The sequence below is a fragment of the Eutrema salsugineum genome, unplaced genomic scaffold (genome assembly GCF_000478725.1).
Source record: "Eutrema salsugineum unplaced genomic scaffold, Eutsalg1_0 scaffold_4, whole genome shotgun sequence".
Lineage (NCBI taxonomy): Eukaryota > Viridiplantae > Streptophyta > Magnoliopsida > Brassicales > Brassicaceae > Eutrema > Eutrema salsugineum.
Genome location: NW_006256686.1, coordinates 2,007,725 through 2,019,307, shown reverse-complemented (window position 1 = coordinate 2,019,307; position 11,583 = coordinate 2,007,725). Strand labels below are relative to the sequence as shown.

Genomic DNA, 11,583 nt, shown 5'->3' with positions numbered 1-11,583 from the left:
CTTCAACACCAGTTGTGATAGGAGAACATCTTAGATGCTTTTATGTTGAGGTGAATAAGATCTCTCTCCCTTCATGACATTGAACCATGTTGCAAGATACAAGGACAGATTATTCTTTATAATCTGAAGTGGTGGAGATGGTTAAGCATCCAGGGTGAGAACAATTTGCTTGGAGAGGTGTCGCCATGGCTTGAACTGTTGGAGAATTGGTAAAAAGAGCATTGGCCGCAGGTGGAAATGTTGCGACCGCGGTGAAAGGTGGTTTGGCCGCAGGTGCAAGTGTCGCGACCGCGAAGAAACATGGGTTGGTCGCTGGTAGCGCACTCGCGACCGCGGTGCCGAATGTCCGTGGAGAGATGTCCAGATCTTCTTGCTTCTTGTCTCCAATTCTTTTTCCTTGTGGAGAGTCTTCGAAAAAGAGTCTTGGGAGCCATTTAAGCTTCACTTTTGCTGCAATTAAGTCTCCATCACCTCTCATATGAGCATTAGTTAAAGGTGTACATAAGGAAGTACCTTTGTTCGTCAAGCTTGTAAATCCGGCGTTTTGTTTGGGTGCTCTTCTTTCTAGAATGTATCCAACATCTTTTGTAGTTTCTCCAGGGTCAAATATTGGATCATCTACACTGCCTATTGTCAGACAATGAGAGTTCCTTGTACGAATCGCCGGATGTGAGGTCTTCTTGTCGATCTTTGTGAAACTCATACATTGATTTTGGTAGTCGATGAGTGTTTCAACAGATGCCATGAACCAAGTATCAAATATCAAGGGTTTTGTTCCATCCTTTCTCATCTCCATAACATGGAAATCAGTAGAAACAAGACAAATTTCCCCTTGAAAAGGCAATTCGGGTTTGAAACCGAGTGGAGCTGCACCAGAAAAACCTTCATAGTGAATGTAAATCTTAAAAAGATGAAATGAAAAATCGAAATACCTATATTCTCTGCAATGGTCTTTGGTATGAGATTCACAGCAGGTCCAGTATCACAAAAAGAATCACGAAATTTCACTTCCTTGATTGAGAATTGGGCATCAAACTTCTCGGGATCCTTTATCTTAGAAAGCGCCTCCAAAGGTGGTTATGATGTCACCATTAGTGTCTCATCTTTCATGTGGTCTGTCTCACAGTCAAGATGGTAAGGAGCTGAAGGAGAAAAAGGCTTTGGTTCATCAAGAGGAAGTGACTTATGATCTTGTATGTCATCTCCAAAACACTTGAATGAATCGTTAGATACGAGATCGTCACTAGGGGTAGAAACAGGTTCTCCTTTTTTTTGATGGTTGGCTTGCACGACGTGATGATCCAAAGGAATTTCATTTGATGGCCTCTTTCTAACAAACTTGATGGAGGATTCTCCATCTACTTCACAAGCTACCAAATACCGTCATCCATAGATTCATTGAGCTCTTGAAGCATATCATCAATCTCAGTTTGGGAGACAGACGACATATCTTCATCAAAGAGAGGATCATGGATATCTCCGTGGGCATTGTAAGTTGAATAAGGGTCGTGGTCCTTGTAGAACCCTTGTTCCTCTAAAACTTCGCGAATTGATTTGTTGTGGCTGCGAAGTCCTCTTGTGTGGTGGTTTGGAATTGAATTCTGATCCATTGAGGAGAGATCACGAATGTATTGTGCCTCTCGGCGTCAAGTGGCTTGAGGAGTGTTGTAAAAACCTCCCTCATAGTAGTAATTTCGTTTCATATGGTTCATTGCTTCATAACCTGAAATAAAAAGAACCGAAAAATGGAAATATGCAGAAAAAGGGTTCTAGAATCGATTTACCAACCTTTTTTAGGGTTTTGCGGAAAAGAAAACGCGTGCTTTCCCCGGCAACGGCGCCAAAAACTTGATGTGTTTTCTGGTGAGGGTGTCAAGTTTTACCCTAAATGAAATCAATAGCCGCAAGTGAACAACTGATCGATTGTAGTACTTAGGGATCGAATCCACAAGGAATGAGGATCTTTCCTGCAAAAGCCTTCGAAAGATATATAAAGTAAGGAAGTCTAAAACCAGACGATTTTTGTAGGGGTTTTGGTGGTATCTTTAAAACGTAAAAACTAATCTTAACGAGAAAATACGGGAATCAAAATGACCTAATAACTAAACTTAATGAAATCGACTAAAAACGAGAAAAACGGCTAAACCTAATTGCTTAAATGAAAATCGATTGAAAGAATAAATTATTAGACTAAAGCTTGAATGAAAATCGGTGTTAATCTATAGAAAAGAAGGCGCTGGGTTTTAAGAAAATTTTCTCAGGGGTATGAACGATTCAAAACATTGCTAGAGAGTAAATTTGATAAGATCTTAGCTTAAACTTTTCGAACTAGAGTCACAGACTTATGAATACGCCACTGTCGTGATCATAGACAAATATCTCTCTCAGCTCTGACAAGTAGGTTTCCACTCTGCCCCTAGAAGAGAAAAGATGCATTATGTTTAAGACTCGTCAGCATTCACAAATCGCCCATAGGTAGGTTTCCACTCCTATGTTTGTTTTGCTCTCCCAAACTAGATCTGACACCGGATGAACACTTTCGTGTCACCAAGCATCTCGATTAAATTGTAGTTCATGACGCTACTCTCATGTAGTAAAAGTAAATTCAGAAGAAAAAGTTCTAAGATTCAGCTTCAATAGCTCATGGAATCCTCATTGAACATATGTATCCCCATCGAAAATCCCTTAGACCCAACAATAAAACTACTAAGACATGATAAACAAAATCAAAAACATATTATTAAAAAGTAGAGCAATAGTTGAAATTAAAAAAGAAAGAACAAAGGTTCAAAAGATAGATCTCTCTCTCCCTAAACCTAAAAACAAAAGCTTAAAGTAAAATTTCATGTAAAGTATTTTGTCTCTCCTAAAAACGACCTAAATGATAAGTATTTATATTCTCCAATGCTCTATGGTGTCTAGGGTTCCGGAATTGAGGCTGCGAAAATGATTTGGGCTTCAGAAATGGGCCTTCGAGTTCGGAGTTGGCTGGCCGCGGTCGGGATGTGCGTGACCGCGGGGAATGGATGGTTGGCCGCGGTCGGGAAGCCTTTGACCGTGGTGAATTGGCTGTTGGCCGTGGATGGAAATGCTTGTCGGCTAGTTTACAGGACATCTTGCTCTTCGCGTATCTTTTGATTGAACAGTTGGATTGTCAAGCTGTAGAGTGTGCTGGAAAGCTGATACTTCCATCTTTGAGAACTCCAAATTTGAGCTGGATCAGACGGTGAGAAGGCCTTCAATCGGGGGTGAACTTCTGACGGTTTGACTTTGAGCTGAAAATTTGGTCTTCTATCCATTTTGTTAAGTTTTTCCCTAAATTTCCTGAAAAGAGTCTTGGAACTACAAATACTAGAAAAATATAATAAAAGTACTTGAAAGTAATCAAAATCATAGAAAAATTATTTCAAAACGATCCATAAAAGTGGTCAAAATACGGTGTTATCAACTCCTCCAGACTTAAACCTTTGTTTGTCCTCAAACAAATCAAAATTCTACATTCATTAAGTTCAATAGTGAATTCTCATTAAAGACATCATCGAGGGTAGACGGCGTTTGGCATTAAAGGACTGTTTAAGTGGTGGAGTTAAAGTGTTTCGGGTTACCTAATGAATCTGGAGGATGCAAGATAATATGCAAAACCGCAAGAAAGATAAGGACCTGTTGATGACCGTAATTTTCAGTCACTTCTTCTTGCCCAATGTTGTTGCATAATCCTTCCTCTTTTGTTGTGAACAGCTATTCCCCCAGACTTAGATTCTTTCCGGGAATCAGAAAATGATCTCCAAAGCTCCATAAAATCGAACTCCAGTTGCCTTGGGACTTAAAATTCGACATCTCTAGACTCTCTAAGGCTTTTATCTCCTTTCTTTTCCTATTTTCTGATTTTTTATTTATTTTTTTGGAAAGGGGATGCCTTTTAAAGAGAGAGAGACTAGAGGACGAGATTGTACCAAAATTTGATGTTTTTCTAATGCAAACTGAGCTTTCTCAGGTGTTGAATCCTTCCGGGAAGTTTTCCGGCAAAATCGCAGATCTCTGTCTTTGGTGACTGAAAACAACGTCGTTCCTCTTTCTCTCCAACGTTTTTACACATATCTGCATATAAGACAATAGAAAACAAGAGTGCATGTGGTTTGAAAGAGGATGGGTTAAGGTGGGGAACTAGCTAAGATGAACTAGCCATTCAGGATCAACAAAGAGTGGTAAAAGGGTAAAGGAGTCCTGAATGTATGATTTGTTTCCCTGGTCTAATGCTTCAATGAGAGAATTAAGTCAAAGTTAAGTCCAAATAAAACAGAGCTAGTGTATTCCTTCATCTAAATCGAAGTCATTCAAATTCCTCTGGGGTACTTCGTTTCAAATGTGCTTAGCTATCGCCTAGTCTAGTCCTAAATCATGAATGAGCATGTCACTAGAAACAGTATAAAATCACACAGTCAACTATCATTGATTCATGTTCACCATTCCCTTTAAAACGTATTTTGTTTTGAAAATCGATTTTGAAAAACTTTAAGGAAAATGTAAAAAGTGTAGATAATGCACGACTCATGAAAGAAAAATGGTAAGAAAGGGATGAAATCCTCCCCCCAGACTTAAATCACACTGTCCTTAGTGTGAAACAAGTCGAGATTGGATGAGAAAATTGCATAGATAATCGAATTTGGTAAGGCCAAAGAGAACTTACCGGGATCCGGGATGCTGATGGAGATGGACCGGATTCATTTGAAGAGGTTTTGGAAGGTGATAGGTGGTGATGAAAGGTGGTGGGAAGTGATGAATGAGGTGGAATGGGGCTTGGTGAGGTGGAATGAGGTGAAGTGGGTGGTTTGGGGTCGGATATCATCTCAACGACCATCTGCCCCGGTCAGGAGTCACGCGACCACGGCAAACTGGTGCTCGGCCACGGTCAGAAAGACGCAGCCGCGTCGAAGTGATGTTTCCCGCAGTCAGAACGCCTGTGACCGCGGGGGCTTAAATGTGGCCTGTTTTCTGCTTCTCTTTGGTTCCTGCTGGGCCGAGCAGTCAGAGACCATCCTTTTTTTTGGTTTTTTGGTTTTTTTTAATTTTTTTGGTTTTTTTTTTTTATAAGAAACACCTGGAACTAAGAAAAAGAAAAAGATCAATAGAAAAAGAAAGAAAAATCCTAAAGAAAACAATATCTAAATGGGTTGCCTCCCATTAAGCACTTCTGTTTTAAGTCGTTTAGCTCGACTTTGGTGTAGGACGTAGCTTAGTCCTTAAGAGGCAATGTCTTGGGACAAGTCCTCTTTGCTCATCTTTGTCTTTCCTTTGCATATCCTTTATAACTTCATTCCCAATTGGAAATTTTGTCCTTAGGTTCGAGAGGGTGGTCTCCTCTAGGATCAAAAATCAGTCTTGGAACTTCTTTGAGGTATAAATCTTCAACACCAGTTGTGATAGGAGAACGTCTTAGATGCTTTTATGATGAGGTGAATCAGGTCTCTCTCCCTTCATGACATTGAACCATGTTGCAAGATACAAGGACAGATGATTCTTTATAATCTGAAGTGGTGGAGATGGTTAAGCATCCAAGGTGAGAACAGTTTGCTTGGAGAGGTGTCGCCATGGCTTGAACTGTTGGAGAATTGGTAAAAAGAGCATTGGCCGCAGGTGGAAATGTCGCGACCACGGTGAAAGGTGGTTTGGCCGCAGGTGCAAGTGTCGCGACCGCAAAGAAACATGGGTTGGCCGCTGGTAGCGCACTCGCGACCGCGGCGCCGAATGTCCGTGGAGAGATGTCCAGATCTATTTGCTTCTTGTCTCCAATTCTTTTTCCTTGTGGAGAGTCTTCGAAAAAGAGTCTTGAGAGCCATTTAAGCTTCACTCTTGCTTCAATTAAGTCTCCATCACCTCTCATATGAGCATTAGTTGAAGGTGTCAAGGAAGTACCTTTGTTCGTCAAGCTTGTAAATCCGGCGTTTTCTTTGGGTGCTCTTCTTTCTAGAACGTATCCAACATCTTTTGTAGTTCCTCCAGGGTCAAATATTGGATCATCTACGCTGCCTATTGTCAGACAATGAGAGTTCCTTGTACGAATCGCCGGATGTGAGGTCTTCTTGTCGATCTTTGTGAAACTCATACGTTGATTATGGTAGTCCATGAGTGTTTCAACAGATGCCATGAACGAAGTATCAAATATCAAGGGTTTTGTTCCATCCTTTCTCATCTCCATAACATGGAAATCAGTAGAAACAAGACAAATTTCCCCTTGAAAAGGCAATTCGGGTTTGAAATCGAGTGGAGCTGCATCAGAAAAACCTTCATAGTGAATGTAAATCTTAAAAAGATGAAAAATCGAAATACCTATATTCTCTGCAATGGTCTTTGGTATGAGATTCACAGCAGGTCTGATATACTCATATTTTGTCATGTTTAGGATTGCATTTTTGTCCAAATATTGAGTCTCATGCACACATTTAGGTAGTTTTACATATATTTTTCTTTGCTTTTGTCTTTAGTTAGAAATTGCATTAGGTCCTAGAGGTTCCTGCATTTTTGGAGTGTTCTCAGGTCATTTGGAGACTTTTGGGAGCAACTTGGAGCTGAGATCATGGAGAAACCCTCACCTGTGTACAGCAACTCGGACAGATGGTTTGGTGCAGACAAAACCCTCACTTTGATCGCGTGGGACGAAGGACTTGCAATGCGACTCAACTTCCGGTGTCTTCATTACGAATCAAGAATAAGGAGTCTAGTTTCCGGAACACTCGGAATCAGACAATTTGGAGCCGTGAACTGGGAGATATCGCCATCGGAAGGAACACATGTCTCGCGGCCCGATCAGATCTTACGCGATGCGCCTAAAAGAACTGGTGGAACGGAGCCCTTGCCGACGTCATATGAACCCGAACTCTTCATGAAAGTTGGAGATGATAGAGTCACGGTCCCAGAACAGGTCGAATCATTAGATTTGGAGTTGTGAGCTGTGAGTTACGGAAGGCGAGAGACAGACATATCAGCCAGACGTCTAAGAGTGGATAAGGTGCTAAGTGTCATGATTCGACACGGTGATAACGCCACGACCTGAGCTTTCCCGTGGCATAATATGAAAACTCTCGGGATTTGACACGGTTACCATGCCACGGCCATGCACTTAGCCGTGGCAACCTCCAAGGTTTGCTAAAAGAGACAAAAGAGCATGACACTGCCTTGAACTTAACCGTGGCAATCACCGAATCATCAACACCTTGCCACGCCCAACATGACACGGTCCCGATCAAGAACGTGGCAATCCAAGAAGTTCATCACCCGAACCCATAAAAGAAGAGACACGGCCACTAGACATGGTGTAAATCAAGCCATGGCAACCTTGATCATGAAGAATCTGTCCAAGAACTTTGACACAATCAGTTTGCCACGGTCTGGCCAAGCATCATCTGCCGTGGCAAACCATACCACTATCCAACTGAGCCGGGTCAATACCCAGTTTGCCCTGGGCTGACCCGGTCCATTAGCACTTAGTATATATAGTTTTTTGGAGAAAACCCTAATCATCTCATCTTCTACTTAGTTTTCTCTCTAGTTTTCTTTCCTTTTTAGTGTAAAAACGTTTTTGATTAAGAGATATCTGAAGGATTACATCATTCTAAGCTGTTTCTTATCAATTACTCATCTCATCTAAACTCCTAATCATGATTAACACCACCTCTTGCAAAGGAAATAGTGTTATAATCATGATTAGTGATTAGTCATCTTTTAAGCTTTTAGGTGTGTAGATTAGGGTGCTTAGATGATCAGTTTATGATTTTTAGGTTCTAGATTCTCATTTCCTTTCCTTAGTTAGCTGTTCTTAATGCTATATCTTTGCACATCACTCTGATCTAGACCTTAGTCATTTCTCCACCCAGAAGGTGTTTGATGAAATGTATGAATGAGCTAAGCTAAGGGTTTATGCCTTTTTCATCATGGGAATGATTTGTTAAATGCATGAATGACATATTAGAACTGTTTCTTAATTCTCACTGATTCATATTTCACAAATGATGATTTGGTTTGAAAGTGGATTAGTGTAGAGATTAATGCCTTCATGAGAGGATTAGTCTAGATTTGAGTTCTAAGTTAATTGGTTTTGAGATCATGTGATTTCTTGTTGCTGCTTTCTGTGTAAGATTCGGTCTCTTTGGAATAGAAACCGTTTGGTCATTATTAGACTTGATACTTTATGCTTGTTGATTGCTTGATCTTGCTTAAGGTGAATTAATCTTGATTAAGTGATTTACAAAGAGATTATTGTCATGAGAGTGAATTAATCTGCTTTTGAAGTCTAGACTAAAGAGTAACTTGCATTGCATTATTGTTCTTAGCATCATGAATTGTTATCTACAGCACCCTAACCAATGATCACATCTAGAGTTTTAGTTTTCTCTTTATTTTGAATTTGAGTCTTGTTTTGTTGTCTTGTTGCTTGTTCTTAAATAACTGCTTGTTTTTGTTTGTTTTATGTTTTAGATCACCTTGTTACCAACTCATCAGCTATTTAGACTTGAATTAAGATAGCTCCTCATAGTTCTAGTGTCTAAAATCTCTCCATTTGGATTGATACCTCAAGTGCTACAATAACATGAGTAGTTGAGGAATTGATCAAGGATTGAAAAATTCCTACTATCAATTTGGCGCCGTTGCCAATTGGAGAGTTCATTCTAGCATTAGGACTTTGGATCTTCTTGAGATCAAGTCATTGTTTTCTTTTGTTTTACTAAGCTTTTATTTTCACCATGTTAATGTATATCACTAAGAGCATGCATCTCTTTGAGATGATGAATTTTCTCTTTTTCATTGTTACTAACTTGTCTTCCTTGATTTTCTTGAGCTTTGAAAGGCACCAAATTCACAAGAAGAGAAATGGAAAGACATGTTCTATTGAGCTGTTGGAGATGGACATCCACAAGAGCATTATTCCAGTCCCAAAACCTCAACAACAGCCACACCTTCAAGCACTGCTTCCAGCACTGACCCAAGCTCCAAAGAAAACGCCAACAGTTGGAAGCTGTGACACTCCTTGTAGTCATGGAAAGAGGTATGGAATCTACCCTCCTCCAATTGAAGCTGCGGCCTATGAGATCAAAGCAAGCTTGGTTAGGTTGATTCAAGAAACTAAGTTCTTGGGGTCTGGCATGGAGAATCCATATGATCATTTGGACTGCTTTGAGAGGTTGTGTGACACATTTAGGACTGGAGGAGTGCCCCAAGACAGTATCAAGCTCATCTTGTTTCCATTTTCACTTGGAGAAAAGGCAAGCAAATGGGAGAGAGCATTACCATCCCACTTGGTAAATTCTTGGGATGATTGCAAGATGATCTTCCTCCAAAGGTTTTATCCCATACAAAGGACTATCCAAGCTAGGAAAGACATCTTGGGCTTCAAACAAAGAATCCATGAGACCTTTGATGAAGCATGGGAGAGACTTAAAGGCTACACTAGAGATTGTCCCCATCATGGGTTCCAACAAGAAGCTATCCTTAGTATCTTCTATTGGGGAGTTGATAGAGAGCATAAATGGACATTGGATACAGCTAGCAATGGGCGTTTTGCAACTCTTACCATAGAACAAGGAGAGCTACTTATTGAGAATTTGGCCAAGAGCAATGAAAGATACAAAGAGCTTGATACTGAAGATTGTCAAGATGGTAAAACTGAGGTGGAGCTTTGATTTCAGCAAGAGTCTGTTCCACAAGGGCAAGCTGCTTCAAAGCCTCAAGAACAGCATGTTCCAACAACTTCTGAAGGGACAAGATGAGCAAACAACAAGAGTAAAGCGTTCATACAATGACCTCCACAACAAAATAGAGAGTTTAACCTCTCAAGTGAATCACATGGAGAGCAAAGATCATGAAGCTGCTATAAAGGAGATAGAACGTCTACTCTATAGTCCACAAGAAGACATTGCTCCTAGAGGTCTTTCTTCACAAGACAATGAGGACATTGAGCAACTCAGTGGAGAGGTGACCCTTGGAACTGAAGTTTTAGCTATAAAAGGAGTCCATGGAGCTTCTAGAGACAAAGTTCAGATTGCTGCTGAAGAAAAGGCCGAACAACAGCTTCAGAAAGAAGAAAAAGCTATTGAACCGCCAGCTTATGTGTCTCTAAGTCTCTGTGATGAGTTTCAAAACTTTGAGATGAAGTATGTGGGGACTTGTGGAATGAAAGAGAAGGATCAGCCTTTTGCTGCTTGTGAGAAAAAGAAATAACACCAAAGAGAGCTTGATCTTGAGTTCATTGATGGTGAGAAGTTCTTTAGTGATGATGAGGATTGCTTGGAATCTCCACCTCCTACACCAGGTGAGAAAGAGATCAGCAACAATAAAGGCAATGGTTCAGAGTACAAAGACAAGAGCCCAAAAAGCATTAAACCATTCACTCTTGGGTCTTCTTCTCAAGTCTTAACTCTCACTCCATGGAAGTTTGATGGTGGAGCTGTGGAATACAAAGTTAAAGGCAATGGAAGATCAAGACCATTTGCCAAAGTCAGAGCTATCCTCACACAAGAACTCATAGACAAGGGATCTGATGGTGTCCAAGAGCTGATGAACAAGAACCTCATGCTTGAACTCATGGACATGACAAGGAGCATCAAAGCTCCTCCTCTCCCTCACTAAGAAAAGAGTATGAAAAGTCAAACTTAGTGACTTAAAACAAAGTGCTCTTGGGAGACACCCCAAGCTTATCATTTGTACATATTATTTTTAATGCTTTCTTTTGCTGTTTTTAGGATATTTTGATGTGTCTTGTGGAGTGTGTTCTGGTTACAGATGACCTGGTGTTCTTTGGCCTCAAGCAATGGTGGACAAGATGCAAGGAAATGCAAAATTTGGCTAAGTTCACAGTTTGCCACGACCATGAATCACTGCTTGAACAAGGCGTGGCATGAGGCTTTTTCTTGGATGCCAACCTTCGGTGATTGCCATGGGGAGATTGCCACGCCCATAATTGAACCGTGGCAAGTTGAATTTTGAATAGACCACCATTCGGCTTTTGCCACGAGAGGAATGCCACGGGTAGATTCAAGGCGTGGCAACATGTTTTAAGGCAGCAAAACCTTCGGCTTTTGCCATGGTCTCTTTGCCACGGTCACATCCAAGCCGTGGCAATGTGTTAGAGGAAGAACAAAAGAATGCCACGGGCTGTCCAGAGGAGCTTCCAGACCGTGGCAACAGGGGGTGGCAAGAGGAACAATGCACAAAAACGAGCTCCAGCCCTCACTACAAGCACGATCAGATCAGTGCAAGGAGCAGCATCAAAACTAGGACACCTCCAGTGATGTTTAGCCCCCTGAGATTCACAATTCCACTACTCCCTTCCATCAAAAACAAATCTGGTAACACTCCAAACTCCTTGTACATATGCATCTAGTTCTTTATTTCTCATTTTGCATCTTTCTTGCTTTTGCCTTTCACTCCTCTCTTATGCTTTTATAACACAAGGGACTGTGTTATTTAAGTGTGGGGGAGGGATTTCGTGTTTACTAATCATGTTTATTCTGCTCTAATTTTCCTTTTCACTTTGAGTCTCATTTTGCATTCATCTAAGTGCATATAAAAACCAAAAAAATGGAAAAATCT

At 40.8% G+C, this 11,583-nt stretch overlaps 1 non-coding gene across 1 annotated transcript; it reads right to left on the bottom strand.

The window, feature by feature from the left end:
• Positions 1-9,360: 9,360 nt before the first annotated feature.
• On the bottom strand, positions 9,361-9,466 carry LOC112084810. The gene has a single exon (XR_002898470.1). It is a non-coding gene; the product is annotated as a small nucleolar RNA R71 (small nucleolar RNA).
• Between the last annotated feature and the right edge of the window lie 2,117 nt (positions 9,467-11,583).